Source organism: Hyla sarda, chromosome 2, assembly GCF_029499605.1.
Source record: "Hyla sarda isolate aHylSar1 chromosome 2, aHylSar1.hap1, whole genome shotgun sequence".
In the NCBI taxonomy this organism is placed as follows: Eukaryota; Metazoa; Chordata; class Amphibia; order Anura; family Hylidae; genus Hyla; species Hyla sarda.
Window position 1 is genome coordinate 399,212,899 of NC_079190.1, and position 13,850 is coordinate 399,226,748.

Below are 13,850 nucleotides of genomic sequence, written 5' to 3' on the forward strand. Positions count from 1 at the left end.
CGGGGGGATTGGGGTATGATAAGGGGGACAGCAGTGTGTGGTGGGGGTGATAAATGTATTAAGGAGGTACAGCGGGGGGGATGATGGGAAGGCACAGGAGGAGGAGGTTGAGGTGTGATTAATGATGAGGGGGTACAGCATTGGGTGGAATTTGATGAATGAGAAGGAGGCACAGCAGTGGGAGGAAGAGAAATGATAAGGAGGCACAGCGGGGGAAGGGGTTCAAATGGCGAGGAGACACAGCAGGGAGTGATGAATGATGAGGATGCACCACTGGGGGGGGGGGTTAATGAATGATGAGGCACAGCAGTGGGAAGGTGATAAATGATAAGGAGGCCGAGGCAAAGCAGTGGGGGTGCGATGTATGATGAAGAGGCCAAGGCACAGCAGTCGTGGGGGGTGATGAAGGATGAGGAGGCTGAGGCCACAGCAGTTGGGGGGGGGGGATAGTTCTTCTTTATATGGCAAAAAAAACTACTGCGCAGGGGACAGTGGTATGTTGGGGGTGACACCAGACACCAGCCCTAGCAATGCCACTGCCTGAGACAACTCTGCAATTTGAGCTGGGACCAGGCCTGAGCAGGTGAGGCAGCAGCGGAGGGGGGGTTAATTAATCCCTTGCCCCAAATGGATGTTCATTAACATCTATCTGAGGCTCCCGAGGTATGACACGTGCTCAGCAGGTGAGTGGGCAACAGGCAACCAGGACCCCACGGCTAATGCCGGACATCGCTGATCGGGCTGATGTCCGGCATTAACCTTTTAGACTTGGCGATCAAACTTGTTTGCCACATCGAAAACTAAAGTAAACATTGCCGGTTAGCTCAGTGGTGGATCCCTACCTGCCTCCTCGCTGTCCGATCGCTGAGATCCAGGCAGGAGCAGTCGAGCGGCGATAACACTGATCAATGCCATGCTATTGCATAGGAAATGCCATGCTATTGTGTAGGAAATCAGTGTGTGCAATGTTATAGTCCCCTAAGGGGCTATAACACTGCAAAAAAAAAAAGTGAAAATAAAGTGTTACTAAATGTGATTTAACCCCTTCCCTAATAAAAGTTTGACATTTTTGTATTTGACATTTTGTAGTTATAAATAAATAGTCTGTAGTAAAATAAAATCAAACCTATATAAATTGGGTATCCTTGCAACTGTATGAACCTACAGTATCAATATAAGGTGCAAATTTTTACTGAAAACTGCACTGTGTAGAAATGGAAGCCACAAAAAATTACAAAATGGCTTTTTTTTTTTTTTTTTTCCCACAAATTTTTTTTTCTGGTTTCTCCGTAGATTTTGTAGTGAAATTATTAATGGTATTAATAAGTAAAATTGTTGGCGCAAAGAACAAGCCCTCATATGGATTTTTAGGTGAAAAATTGAAAGTGTTATGATTTTTAGAAGGTGAGAAGGAAACAAAAGTGCAAAAATGAAAAAATCGCCAAAGAGGGAAGGGGTTAAATGGCTAAAGAGGGGAGGGGGTTAATGAATTGTCACAGGGTGGAGGAGAGGAGATAGGGGGGGTAATGAATTGGCACAGAGAGGAGATAGGGGGTTGGTCAATGAATTGGCATGGGCGGGGGGAGGGGGTTAATGAATTGGCACAGTCGGGGGGATTGGGGGGAGAGGGGTCTAATGAATTGGCACAGGGGGAGGAGGGGGGAATTAAAATGGCACAGGGGTGGGGGGATTGTGAATTAAATGGCATGGGGGGGTAATTATAAAATTGCAAAGGGGGATCAGAGGGGCCACCTCAATTCCCAATCCCCCCCCCCTCTGATTCCCCTGTGCCATTTCAATTTTCAGTCCCCCTCCCCCCCCCTGCCCTCTGATCCCCTTGTGCTACTTCATCCCTCCTCCCCCCCTATCAAAAGGGGGTATTGAAATGGCACTGAGGGGGATCAAGGGGGGGGGGGATTGAAATGGTACAGAAGGGGGGGATTGAAATTGTACAGAAAGGGGGGGATTAAAATGGCAAAGGGGTGATCGGCAATGGTGGGCACTGGAGTCGAACATGTTTGTCCCTTGTCCCGCAGATGCTGAAGAGATGAAGTTTTGGCTGGAAGAAGACATCATGGCCGTCTGAGCCAGATGGAGAACAAAAGGAAAGAGGACGCCACTGATCAGAAAAGATTGTGAGTCCCTAAAATGTAATCACTTATATGGTATACAGATCTGTATACAGCTGGTATATAAATCTATATGGTCCTGTGTATAATCATTTACATGGTATTTAGATCCTGTGCACAGCTGGTATATACCAATATATGGTCCTGTATATATAATCACTTATATGGTATACAGATCTTTTATACAGCTGGTATATATACCTCTATATGGTCCTGTATAAAATCACTTACATAATATACAGTACCTGTATACAGCTGGCATATACCACTATATGGTCCTGTATATATAATCACTTATATGGTATACAGATCTTTTATACAGCTGGTATATACCTCTATATGGTCCTGTGTATAATCACTTACATGGCATTCAGATCCTGTGTACAGCTGGTATATACCAATATATGGTCCTGTATATATAATCACTTATATGGTATACAGATCTTGTATAAAGCTGGTATATACCTCTATATGGTCCTGTATAAAATTACTTACATAATATACAGTACCTGTATACAGCTGGTATATACCGCTATATGGTCACTGTATTTGGGGGGGGGGGGGGGGTTAGTTGGGGAATCTTGGTTCGTATATAGTGGATTTTATTTAATAACAGTATAGTGGAACTATCCAGTCACTAGTCACTTTGTGGTGTAATGGTCCTTCTGTGGCAGTATTATTTGTCCCTTATATAGGTGTATTATTGGTAAAATGTATCTTGGTATACCGGTATTATTGGTATTGTTGGTCTCAGTATGCCCAATCTAATCAGGTTACAATAACGTATGGTAATATTTGCTCCTTGATTAGTGGTATCAGTTGGTAACTGCATACAGTACAGTGACCCCCCGACCTACGATGGCCCCGACATATGATCATTTCAACATACGATGGCCTCTCAGAGGTCATCGCATGTTGAAGGCAGCATCAACATACGATGCTTTTGTATGTCGGGGCCATCGCATAAACGGCTATCCGGCAGCGCAGACTGCTTCAGCTGCCACCAGATAGCCGTTTACGGTGCCCTGTGTGGTCCGCTGACGATCCTACCTGTCCTCGGGGCTCCGGCGCGTCCTCTTCGGTATCCCTTGCATCGTCAGCGCTCTCCATCGTCGTCATCACGTCACTGCGCACGCCGTCCCGTCATCCAATAGGAGCGGCGTGCGTAGCGACGTGATGGCGGCGATGGAGAGCGAGGATGCCGGGGAAGCAGAGGCCTTGCCGGAGCGTCGGGGACGTGGCAACAGCAATGGAAGGTGACATCCAGGGCAGTGGTGACGGTCCGGAGCGGTGGGGACACGTGAGTATAACCTCCAATACCAGTGGTCTTCAACCTGCGGACCTCCAGATGTTGCAAAACTACAACGCCCAGCATGCCCGGACAGCCGTTGGCTGTCCGGGCATGCTGGGCGTTGTAGTTTTGCAACATCTGGAGGTCCGCAGGTTGTAGACCACTGTCCTATACTTTACATTGCATGGATCCCTCAACATACGATGGTTTCAACAAACGATGGTCCAATTGGGACGGATTACCATCGTATGTTGAGGGACCACTGTAGTTAGGTATACAGTATTCTCATGTGTGAACAAAATGGAGCTTCGCTTGTGTAGGCAGAAATCCTTGCACCGGCCCTGAGTGTGATGTTAGGCTTGTAACATGTATGAGTGAAAAATTAGATTCTAAATACGATAGATAATTAGCAGATGATAGCAGTAAAGAAAAGATAATGACAATATCAAGTAACGTATTGTAGATGGCCTAAACAACAAGGATATTTGATGTCCTTCAGAGGGATTGAGGGCCCTCAGCATGTTAGAGGCCAATCAATGTCTTAGCCTGTGCCATATGTTGTAGGGTCTGAATGTGCAGCCATGTGAACAGAGATCAGGAGGAACTCGCTGAATTAAACACATTGCGTTACAGTGTGGGAGGCATGCTCGGAACAGATGCCGATGGAAATAACCAATCTATATGCAGAAAGCGCACTGGAAATTTAGCTTCGGCAAAAAGCTCTTTATTGTGTTTTCCGATTCTATTCGTGACACAGCACACAGGCCGACTTTCACATTTCGCATTCAAACCCTCTGTAGAAATAAACAGAGCTATCAAAATGCTCTAAAGAGATAGTCTAGGTATTGTTCCATTTATTATTTTAGAAAGATATAATGGAATTTGAGGATAATATAATGTAATTTGATAATAAAGCAGGCCAAAATTCTGACAATGCAACACCAAGGAAAGACAAATATATACCGTATTTTTCGCCGTATAGGACGCACTTTTTCTTCCCCAAAACTGGGGGGGGAGTTGGTGCGTCTTATACGGCAAATACACATTAAAACCCTGTCATATCGCGGCGGTCTCTGCGGCCATCAACTGCCGCGACCAACGGCTAATACAGGACATCACCGATCAAAGCTGACCGCCACGTCTGAAGCAAAAGTGAAACTAACCCGGATGCTCAGTCGGGCTGTTCGGGACCGCCGCGGTGAAATTTCACCGTGGCGTCCCGAACAGCTTACAGGACACCGGGAGGGACCTTACCTGCCTCCTCGGTGTCCGATCGGCGAATGACTGCTCCATGCTGGGATCCCCTGCATGGCTGGCGCTCTCCTTCGTCGTCATCACGTCGTGGCGCACGCCGTCCCGTCATCCAATAGGGGCGGCGTGCATAGCGACGTGATGGCGGCGACGGAGAGTGAGGATCCCGGGCATCAGAGAAGTTACGGAGCGACGGGGACACCCCGGGGACGCGGCGACAGCGATGGAGGGCGACATCCAGGGCAGCGGTGACGGTCCGGAGCGGCGGGGGCACGTGAGTATTACCTCCTATACCAGTGGTCTTCAACCTGCGGACCTCCAGATGTTGCAAAACTACAACTCCTGGCATGCCCGGACAGCCAACGGCTGTCCGGGCATGCTGAGAGTTGTAGTTTTGCAACATCTGGAGGTCCGCAGGTTGAAGATCTCTGTCCTATACTTTACATTGTATTTGGTTCAGAATATTTTTTTTCTAGATTTTCCTCCTTTAACCCCTTAAGGACCAAGGGCGTACAGGTACGCCCTTGGACCTGCTCTCCTGATATAACGCGGGGTTACACAGTAACCCCGCATCATATCACGGCGGGCCCGGCGTCATAGTGAAGCCGGGACCCGCCTCTAATAGCGCTCAGAGCTGAGCCGCGCGGCTAAAAGTGAAACCGAAAGTGGCCGGCTAGCTCAGTCGGGCTGTTCGGGATAGCCGCGGCTAATCGCGGCATCCCGAACAGCTGAGAGGACAGCGGGAGGGCCCCTACCTGCCTCCTCGCTGTCCGATCGCCGAATGACTGCTCAGTGCCTGAGATCCAGGCATGAGCAGTCATGCGGCAGAATCGTTGATCACTGGTTTCTTATGAGAAACCAGTGATCAATGATGAAGATCAGTGTGTGCAGTGTTATAGGTCCCTATGGGACCTATAACACTGCAAAAAAAAAGTGAAAAAAAAAAGTGAATAAAGATCATTTAACTCCTCCCCTATTAAAAGTTTGAATCACCCCCCTTTTCCAATAAAAAAAAAAACACAGTGTAAATAAAAATAAAAATGAACATATATGGTATCACCGCGTGCGGAAATGTCCGAATTATAAAAATATATCAATAATTAACCCGCTCGGTCAATGGCGTGCGCGCAAAAAAATTCCAAAGTCCAAAATAGTGCATTTTTGGTCACTTTTTATATCATTTAAAAATGAATAAAAAGCGATCAATAAGTCCTATCAATGCAAAAATTGTACCGTTAAAAACTTCAGATCACGGCGCAAAAAATGAGCCCTCATACCGCCCCATACACGGAAAAATAAAAAAGTTATAGGGGTCAGAAGATGACAATTTTAAACGTATTAATTTTCCTGCATGTAGTTATGATTTTTTTCCAGAAGTCCGAAAAAATCAAATCTATATAAGTAGGGTATCATTTTAATCGTATGGACCTACAGAATAAAGATAAGGTGTCATTTTTACCGAAAAATGTACTACGTAGAAACGGAAGCCCCCAAAAGTTACAAAACTGCGTTTTTTTTTCAATTTTGTCGCACAATGATTTTTTTTTCCGTTTCACCGTAGATTTTTGGGCAAAATGACTGACGTCATTACAAATTAAAATTGGTGGCGCAAAAAATAAGCCATCATATGGATTTTTAGGTGCAAAATTGAAAGAGTTATGATTTTTTAAAGGCAAGGAGCAAAAAACGAAAATGCAAAAACGGAAAAAACCCCGGTCCTTAAGGGGTTAAAATTGGGTGCGTCTTATATGCCGGATATTTCTTCTATATCTTGTAGCTGTCTATCATAGCTATATCTATCTATCTATCTATCTACACACACGCTATCGCCACTTTAATAGGTACACTTGCTGGTACCAGGCTGGACCACCTTTTGCTTTCAGAACTGCCTTTATTCTTAGTGGCATACTTTCTACTAGGTACTGGAAACATTCCTCAGAGATTTTGGTCTATATGTACATGATGGCATCACGTAGTTACTGCACCCATTATGCAAAATCTCCCATTCCACCACATCCCAAAGGTGATCTACTGGATTGATATCTAGTGACTGTGGAGGCCGTTGGAGTACAATAAACTCATTAATGGTGGAGATTTATTAAAACCTGTCCAGAGGAAAAGTTGCTGAGCTGCCCATAGCAACCAATCAGATTGTTTCTTTCATTTTTCAAAAATGAAAGAAGCTATCTGATTGGTTGCTATGGGTAACTCAGCAACTTTTCCACTGGACAGGTTTTGATAAATCTCCCCCCATTGGCCCTGATGTACTAAGAGTGGAGTGCAGGTTTCTTTGTGGGTTTTAAATCCCTACAATTTTTTTCCCTAAGTAATTACTAAGATTTCCGAACATTTTCCACTTTTCCCTACAGTTTTTTTTTTTTTTTTTTTACACATGTTCTGATCTGTCTGGTTTTCCTCAGCTGAAATCCACCACATTTTCTGCTGAAACCTTAGTAAATATGTTGGGTTTTTGTTAAAATGTCGGGGACACGCCCCTTTTGTGTGATCACGCCCCCGTTCCCATACCGGTCACACCCCCTTTTCAGGTTTTCCCAGTAAAATGGAGAGTTGGTCGTTTTTTTTTTTCATTTCTGGCGCAATGAGACAGAATCTGTTGCACAACCCAACAAAACATGTCAGGTTTACAATAGTAAATCAGGGCCATTGTCATGTTCAAGAAACCAGATTGAGAAGATGTGAGCTTTGTCCTTCTGGAAGTAACCATCAGAAGATGTACACACTGTGGTCATGGTCAGCAGAAATACTCAGGTACGCTGTCATGTCTTAATAATGCTCAGTTAGTACTAAGGGGCTGAAAGTGTGCCCAACACCATAACACTACCACCACCCTGAACTGTTGATATAAGGCAGGATGGATCCTTGCCTTCAAGTAGTTTACGCCAAATTCTTACCCTACCATCTGAATGTTGCAGATGGAATCGAGATCCATCAGACCAGGCAGCGTTCTTCCAGTCAAATGACCAATTTTGGGAAGCCTGTGCGAACTGTAATATCAGTTTTCTGTTCTTTGCTGACAGGAGTGCCACCAGGTGTGGTCACCTGCTGCTGTAGCCCATCTGCTTCAAGGTTCAATGTGCTGTGTGTTCAAAGATGATATTCTACATACCTTAGTTGTAACCAATGGTAATTTTAGTTTCTTAAATACTTAGTCACTAAAATACTCTTTCTTCCCCCTTCTGATGCTCGGTTTGAACTTCAGCAAGTTGTCTTGACCACATCTACATGCCCAAATGCATTGCGTTGCTAGCATGTGATTGACTAAATAGTTATTTGTGTTATCAAGCAATAGAACAGGTATATCTAATAAAGTGGCGAGTGTGTGTGTGTGTGTCTATGTATCTATGTGTGTGTGTGTGTGTGTGTGTGTGTGCTCAAAAAAATAAAGGGAACACTTAAACAACACAATGTAACTCCAAGTCAATCACACTTCTGTGAAATCACACTGTCCACTCAGGAAGCAACACTGATTGACAATCAATTTCACATGCTGTTGTGCAAATGGAACAGACAACAGGTAGAAATTATAGGCAATTAGCAAGACACCCCCAATAAAGGAGTGGTTTGCAGGTGGTGGCCACTGACCACTTCTCAGTTCCTATGCTTCCTGGCTGATGTTTTGGTCACTTTTGAATGCTGATGGTGCTTTCACTCTAGTGGTAGCATGAGACAGAGTCTACAGCCCATACATGCAGCTCATCCAGGATGGCACATCAATGCGAGCTGTGGCAAGAAGGTTTCCTGTGTCTGTCAGCGTAGTGTCCAGAGCATGGAGGCGCTACCAGGAGACAGGCCAGTACATCAGATGTGCAGGAGGCGGTAGGAGGGCAAAAACCCAGCAGCAGGACCGCTATCTCTGCCTTTGTGCAAGGAGGAGCACTGCCAGAGCCCTGCAAAATGACCTCCAGCAGGCCATGTGCATGTGTCCTCTCAAACGGTCAGAAACAGACTCTATGAAGGTGGTATGAGGGCCCAAAATCCACAGGTAGGGGTTGTGCTTACAGCCACAGGACACCAAGATTGGCAAATTCACTACTCGTGACCTGTGCTCTTCACTGATGAAAGCAGGTTCACACTGAGCACATGTGACAGAGTCTGGAGACACCGTGGAGAATGTTCTGCTCCCTGCAACATCCTCCAGCATGACCGGTTTGGCGGTGGGTCAGTAATGGTGTGAGAAGGCATTTATTTGGGGGGCCGCACAGCCCTCCATGTGCTTGCCAGAGGTAGCCTGACTGCCATTAGGTACCGAGATGAAATCCTCAGACCCCTTGTGAGACCATATGCTGGTGCGGTTGGCCCTGGGTTCCTCCTAATGCACGACAATGCTAGATCTCATGTGGCTGGAGTGTGTCAGCAGTTCCTGCAAGAGGAAGGCATTGATGCTATGGACTGGCCTGCCCGTTCCACAGACCTGAATCCGATAGAGCACATCTGGGACATCATGTCTCGCTCCATCCACAACGCCACAATGCACCACAGACTGTCCAGGAGTTGGCGGATGCTTGAGTCCAGGTCTGGGAGGACATCCCTCAGGAGACCATCCGCTACCTCATCAGGAGCATGCCCAGGCATTGTAGGGAGGTCATACGGGCACGCGGAGGCCACACACACTACTGAGCCTCATTTTGACTTGTTTTAAGGACAATACATAGTTGGATCAGCCTGTATAGTGGTTTTCCACTTTGATTTTGAGTGTGACTCCATATCCAGACCTCCATGGGTTGATAAATTAGATTTCCATTGATAATTTTTGTGTGATTTTGTTGTCAGCACATTTAACTATGTAAAGACGAAAGTATTTCATACGATTAGTTCATTCATTCAGATCTAAGATGTGTTATCTTAGTCTTCCCTTGATTTTTTTGAGGTGTATATATATGTATATATATATATATATATATATATATATATATATATATATATATATACACCCACACACACTGGAGATCAAGATTAGAGAACAATTTATAAACACTTGATTTTTTCAGAAATAATGTAATCTACATTGGTCATCATTTGAAGGATTTTTTGTAAGGGGTACACCATGCCATTAGAACAGTTTTACAAAATAACCAAAGTATATCAACATAAAACCTATATTTTTCAAAAAATGTGATGATCATAATCAGAGAACAGCAATGACTGTAGCACAGAGAAAGATTGTAAGTAAATATTCTAAAAGGTTCCAACAGTCAGCAATCAGTAGGAAGTGTACAGGCCTTTGCCTTGAATGACTTAAGCACATCTGCGCCCCCCACAGGACATCACTAGTCTCTCACACTGCTCTGGGTGATTTTGGTCCACTCATCTTTATAGTTCTGTGACTGTTGTGGGTTTCTTGGTCATAACTTTGTCACCAAGGATTTTCCAGAGGTTTTCTATTGGGTTTAGATCAGGACTCTGGGATGGTCATTTCAATGTTTTCAGTTTCAAGGAACTGCTTTACCCGTTTTGCTGTGTGACAGGGGGCATTGTCCTGCATGAGAATTGCTGCTGATTGAGTGATGAACGCAAGGAAGGAACCATGTGTTGTTGACGAAGGTTCTGATACACACTTGCATTCACTCTGCCATGTAGCTGTATGAGAGGTCCAATTCCTGTTGCAGAAACCATTCCCAAAACCATGACACTTCCTCCTCCACCTTTCACTGACTTCTTTACACACTTTGGGTTCAGTCTTTCTCCAGTTTGTTGATGAACATAAGGTTTCCCACCAGACCCAAATTAATTAATCTTGCTTTCATCACTAAAATGAACTCTGGACCACTTCTCCTCTGTCCACACAACATGCTCCTCAGCAAAAGTGAGTCTAGCCTTTTGATTCTTTCTGCTAATGAGAGGTTTGGACACTGCAGAGTGGGCTTTCAGTCCAAATGCTCTTAAATGTCGAGACACTGTATGATCAGACAGATCCTTACTCTGTTCAGTGCTGAACTGGAGAGCAATTCCAGCTGCAGTGTTGAAACTATTACCCATGGAGATTCTCCGCACTATCCTGTCCTCTCTTGCATTTGTCTTTCGAGGGTGACCAGCCTCCTTGGTGGACTTGAATGAGTCTGTGATTTTGTAAAGATGCAATATTCTAGAAATTAGACTTAGAATGACCAACTTCTCTTGCTATGGCTGATAGGGTCATCCCTTTGGCCTTTATCTGGACAACCTGCCGCCGGAGTGTTTCAGTCACTATGGATCGGCACACCATTTTTGCAAAGTCAGTGAAAACTGTAAAGTTAGGCTGCCAGTTAAACAGGGTTTGTCAGATCATTAAAGGGGTACTCCGGTGAAAACCTTTTTTTTTTTTTTTTTTTAAATCAACTGGTGCCAGAAAGTTAAACAGTTTTGTAAATTACTTCTATTAAAAAATCTTAATCCTTCCTGTACTTATTAGCTGCTGAATACTACAGAGGAAATTCTTTTCTTTTTGGAATTCTCTCTGATGACATCACGAGCACAGTGCTCTTTGCTGACGTCATTATTATAATAATAATAACTCTATATTTATTGTTGTCCTTAGTGGGATTTGAACCCAAGGCCCAAGCAATGCAAGGTAGCAGTGCTAACCACTGAGCCACCATGCTGCCCTTAGCATACATCTGCTATGCACGGTTGCTAAAATGGACAGAGATGTCAGCAGAGAGCACTGTGGTCGGGATGCCATCAGTGTTCCAAAAAGAAAGGAATTTCCTCTGTAGCATTCAGCAGCTAATAAGTACTGGAAGGATTAAGATTTTTTAATAGAAGTAATTTACAAATATGTTTAACTTTCTGGCACCAGTTGATTTAAAAGAAAAAAGGTTTTCACAGGAGTACCCCTTTAAGGAAATTAGAAGTAGAGTTTGTGAACAGCTTCACTCTTCCCCTCACCTGCGCCGGACAGGTCAGCAGCACACCTGACCCAATCTTGCAAACATGGAACAAAGGAGGATGTCCAGCGCTTGTAGGTGAAAAATATCTGGCAGCTTTATTGGATCATAAGAACACACAGACTGTCTCTGTCGGATATTTTTCACCTACAAGCGCTGGACATCCTCCTTTGTTCCATGTTATTAAGGAAATTAGCACCAGTTGCCAGATTAACACCAATAACTTGCAGCTATCTGAAAGTGTTCTCTAATTTTGATCAGTATTCTTTTTGAATTATCTCATTTAAATTTTTATTCTGTTCTTTAGTATAAATACAATCTATGAAATAAGCTTAAAATACTGCTATTTTACTCATGTTAGGATATATTCACATAGGAATACACTATGACCTTGACATTTTGGGAAATTGTGTGTTCTCTAATTTTGATCTCCAGTGTATATGTGTGTGTTAGAAGTTATCATCTGTAGGAAATGTATTTTAATGTATGTTTAGAATATATATAAAATTATTTATGAATACTAGGTACCTACATGTAAAAATGTAGACAAGCAACTTGTCTATTTTATTTTTGGTTTTTACATAAAAAATGTTAAAGCTTTTAAGAAAGTTATTCACATATGGGGAGACTTTTTCAAAAAGGGAAAAGGTGACCAGCTGCCCATAGCAACCAATCAGATTGCTATTTTCATATAAAAATGGATGCATGAAATATATAGAAATATAGGGGGAGATTTATCAAAACCTGTTCAGATGAAGAGTGGTACAGTTGCCCGTAACAACCAGTTAGATTGCTTCTTTCATTTTTCAGAGGCCTCTTTACAATGAAAGAAGCGATCTGATTGGTTGCTATGGGCATCTGCACCACTCTTCCTATACAGAGGGTTTTGATAAATCTCCCCCATAAAACTTTACATTTCTATATGTTTCCTATTGACTCTAATGTAAAAAGAGGACAGATTTTTTTTATGCTCACCTCGACTACAGTGTCTTTTAATGTTGTAGTTTTTATTATTTATGTAAACAAATAAAATTAAAAAATAAATAAAATTGGCTGTGCTTTATAACACCATTCCATGGTAAAGTTGATAATTTAATTTGGAGGTTTCCAAACTGTAGACCTCCAGAGGTTGCAGACCTCCAGCAATCAGCATGGCCAGACAGCCAATGGAGGCCCATAGTTTGGAGAACACTGCACTTAGAGGCTATGGTGAGCATATATCTGTCAGAAGAACACCGCCTTGGTGGCAGAGCTAATGTAACAGCGACACATACCTTTTGTGACATCATACATGCTTAAAGTGTACCTGTCATAACAAAAAAAAAAAAAAGTTATATGTTGCTCAGTACCTAATCTTGATCATGTACATATAACTTATGTGTCTAGCTTCTGTATTTCTTTTAAAATCACCTTATATCAGATCACACTGGATTTTCATCTTCTCACAGGCAGGGGGCGTGTCCCTCTCCTGCCCTCACTGTACATGACTGAGCTTCCTCCCTCACTGTGTGTCACTGAGCTGTCAGCCAATCACTGCACTATGCTCTGTAACCCTTTCCTCTCTGGACAGTTACCCATTCATTGCAGGCTGCTCTCTAACCCTTTCCTCTCTGGTTTTATGCTGCACATGTTACACAGAGAGAAAGGATTACTGGAGTGTGCCTGCTGTCTGCCTTATACACTATGTAGTAAAGCTAAATGACAAGCATTATGGTTGTCAACATGTACATCATCCAGCTTTCCCAGGCTTACTACTGGGGTGACACTGTAACAAATCCCCTCCTCATGTAATCTCCTTATTACTAGGGTGATACACTGTAACACACCTCCTCCTCATGTAATTTCCTTACTACTGGGGTGACACACTGTAACAAACCTCCTCCTTATGCCATCTCCTTACTATTGGGATGCCCACTGTAACAAACCCCCTCCTCATGTCATCTCCCTACTACCAGGGTGACACACTGTAACAAACCTCCTCTTCATGTAATCATTTTACTACCGGGGTGACACACTGTAACAAACCTCCTCCTCATGCCACCTCCTTACTACTGGGGTGCACACTAAAAAATCTCCACCTCCTGCCATCTCCTTACTACTAGGGTGCACACTGTAACAAACCCCCTCCTCATACCATCTTACTACTGTGGTACATGTTGCTGTATAAGGTTGAGCAGGCTGTGTCACACTTGCTTGTGCACCTTCTTCTGCTCTATGCTGGGGAGGGGTCAGTGCACTGAAGCATTCTCCTTCTCTATGAGAGCTGGGGAGGTGTGTGGGCGTGGCCTCCTCTCA

At 43.8% G+C, this 13,850-nt stretch overlaps 1 protein-coding gene and 1 long non-coding RNA gene across 11 annotated transcripts in view; one reads left to right on the top strand and one right to left on the bottom strand.

Moving 5' to 3' along the window:
* The window catches only part of CDKL5 (cyclin dependent kinase like 5), a 358,007-nt gene that overhangs the window by 228,974 nt on the left and 115,183 nt on the right, over positions 1 to 13,850 (bottom strand). The window lies entirely within an intron of this gene.
* The window catches only part of LOC130356809 (uncharacterized), a 119,101-nt gene continuing 112,196 nt past the window's right edge, over positions 6,946 to 13,850 (top strand). The window contains exon 1 of the long non-coding RNA XR_008889003.1: positions 6,946 to 7,440. This is a non-coding gene — a long non-coding RNA (uncharacterized LOC130356809). The remainder of the gene's footprint in view (positions 7,441 to 13,850) is intronic.